Source organism: Bos mutus, chromosome 15 (genome assembly GCF_027580195.1).
Source record: "Bos mutus isolate GX-2022 chromosome 15, NWIPB_WYAK_1.1, whole genome shotgun sequence".
NCBI lineage: Eukaryota > Metazoa > Chordata > Mammalia > Artiodactyla > Bovidae > Bos > Bos mutus.
This window is the reverse complement of record NC_091631.1, coordinates 79,079,716-79,082,885: the sequence shown is the minus strand read 5'-3', so window position 1 is coordinate 79,082,885 and position 3,170 is coordinate 79,079,716. Positions and strand designations below refer to the sequence as shown.

The 3,170-nt window shown below is 35.4% G+C and overlaps 1 pseudogene; it reads left to right on the top strand.

Annotated features, from left to right (window-relative positions):
* Nucleotides 1–1,120: 1,120 nt before the first annotated feature.
* LOC102282986 (olfactory receptor 4C46-like) lies at nucleotides 1,121–2,031 on the top strand (annotated as a pseudogene).
* The last annotated feature ends 1,139 nt before the right edge of the window (nucleotides 2,032–3,170 follow it).

Genomic DNA, 3,170 nt, shown 5'->3' with positions numbered 1-3,170 from the left:
AGGGAGTTGAGGAAAATTAATAAGATGATAAAGTACCACCTGGACTAGTAATAGCAAGAAGCATCACTATAATAGGACCTGGAGAGCATGGAAGACAGAGATCTCAGGAACCCAGAAGGTCCATCCAAATGTATGCAGCCTTGGTTAAAGTCACCCAGCGTTGACAAACCGCAATTGGGAACCCAGACAGTGAACACCATGACATTTCTTCTTTTATTCTCCCCTGCGCTTCTTGGCCAGAAGGTAGGGGAGATGGTTGGTGCAGACGAGGGAAGAAAACTGCTCAGGGTGGAGAGAGTGAGAGATCTCACTGGGTGAAAGGAGTTTATCATTCCAACCGTTTTTCAGTTTTGTTGTTGTTGTTGTTAAGACAGTAGGTACTATTTTTGCAGTTGGCTTGACCAAAGAAAACACAAAACAAAAGCCAGATGAGAGTCTTCCAATGCATTTATTCACTTACTTTTGTGGAACACCCGTGTATCAGACACTGAACCAAGTAATGGCGGTGAAGAGGTGAAGAGACACCTCATTTTGATATTTGGCAAAACTAATACAATTATGTAAAGTTTAAAAATAAAATAAAATTAAAAAAAAAAAGAGGTGAAGAGACAAATGCAGACACTTTATTTTAGATTAATGGAAGTGGTTTTAAATGAAAGAGGGGATATATTATATTTAATCTATGTATCATCAGTGTACAGAACCAGAACCAATAATTGTACCAGTATATTTTTAACATTTAATAATATTTTTAACTTTCCTTATTGACTGAGAAGCAATAATATTTAATGCCTGGTAGCTCCCTCTGCCTGGATGTCCTCCAACAAAAACTCAAGGACCACTTGTCAGAAGGTGTGCAAGAAGGTTTTGAGCATCCTTGTAATAAAGTAAATTAAACAGCTTCAAAATGTTACTTTCATTATAAAACAGAAAATGTAACATGTTTCTTCTCCTGCACTATGGAAAAAAAAAAAAAAAAAGCTTCTATTATTAAAGCATTTTGGACTTACCTGAAAGCCTAAAATGTTAACTTTTCATCACATTGCTATGGATAATGTTGTTTTTGCAGGTTAATTCTCCACTTCTAAATTCATCTTCAGAATTACAATAAAAGAAAACGATGAATGTAACTGAATTCATTCTAATGGGACTTACACAGAATCCTCAGAATGCAGAGAATTCTATTTTTGCTGTTACTTATCACTTACATTGTGACTGTCACTGGCAACCTGTTCATTGTGGTTACTATAATCTGCAGCCAGACTTTGGACTCCCCGATGTATTTCTTCCTGGCCTTCTTGTCCTTCATAGATGCCTGCTATTCCTCATTCATAATTCCTAGCCGATTTGCTCTCTGAATCAAAGTCTGTCTCCTTCAGTGCCTGCATGATACAGCTCTTCATTGAACATATCTTGGGAGCTTCAGAGATTGTCCTCCTTATGGTCATGGCCTTTGACCGCTATGTGGCCATCTGCAGACCCCTGCACTATGTGACCATCATGGATCACCGCACATGCTGCCTCCTGGTGGGGGTTTCTTGGACAATGGGTTTTCTCCACTCAATTGGACAGATCCTAGTCACTTTCAGGCTCCCGTTCTGTGGTCCCAACATAATGGATCACTTCACGTGTGATATATTCCCCTTGATACAACTTGCCTGCACTGACACTTTCCTTGCTGGTCTCTTGGTTGCTGTCAATGGTGGGGTAATCCCTATGATTACTTTTGTAATGTTGTTGGTATCCTATGTGTTCATCCTTTGCTCCATGAGGACTCACAGCTCTGCAGGGAGGAAAAGAGCCCTATCTACCTGTAGCTCCCACATCACAGTTATTGTCTTCTTCTTTGTGTCCTGTATATTTATGTATCTGCGACCAGTAGCTACCTTTCCCATGGATAAAGCTATAGCAGTATTCTATACTCTTATTACCCCCATGTTAAACCCTGTTATCTACACAGCAAGGAATACAGAGGTCAAAAATGCCATTAGAATGCTATTAAACAGGAATGCAACTTCAGAAAATAAATGACTCAACATGAATATTTTATTTCTATCTTGACTTTTACAAAAGCCCTTCTTATACCTCTAACCTGACACTTATACACTTGTGCAAGGTATTATTACAATTATTCCCATTTCACAGATGGAGAACAATGAACTTCAAGAAAGTTAAATAAACCAACCAATATCAGAGACAGAACTAGTATTCAGACCTCAATATGTGTAAATTCAAATTTGACAGTATTTCAACTATTTCAAAAGATATCAGAGAAAAGACAGAATTTCATCAGAACCAAGTCTCTTGATTTTTAGTGATTGAAAATTTACCTTTCTAATTACACTCTGATATGATTTACATGCATGTAAAAGCAATTGGTACTCAGAAAACTGTTTGGCCTACTGGTATCTAGAATGGTACAGAATATAAAACAGAAAGAAGATATGTCCCAATACTCCTTTGACACATACTTAATATATCTAATATTTAAAATTATATTTGATTTCTTGTTCTTTTGATAAAAGTTTTCAGTTATTATACAAATTTAATTTAGTATTTAAACTAATGTGAAAATTTTAAACTGTTCTCAAATGGTTCTCAACAGAATTATAAATTGAAATTTAGAGCTTTCATTTGAGAGGGAAAAAACTGGGGATCTGAAAGCTTAAATCTTTAGGTCATAGAATATACAAATCAGCTCTTAATCCAAATACTTTTATTCCACATCCTGTGATTTTTACTTTACACAGGATTCCTTAGGGCTAATATTTGATTACTGTATGATATAAAAATAGTTGTAATTATATGCCATAGGAAGTGAAACATGTTAACAATTATTAGTAACAATTAAATGCAGTTTTTTTTTTCAAAGACACACAATAAAACATATTTGTAGAACAATTTCACTACTACAGAGTTGGCTTTATACTTAGGTTCCTTGAATCTGGAATCCTCTTTGAAAACTGGTTTAATAGATCATTCATAAGGGATATATAGAAACAAAGCCAAAGTTATTATTTCATAGTTGATCAAAGTATTTCTCACCTAAGAAACTTACCTCACTTGTAAGACTGCTGTCAATTAATTTTGGATCTTTTCAAAAATGAAGCATTCTATCAAAATACAAATGTGTCTATATGTCATAGACAAGACCTTTTAGAACTAACACC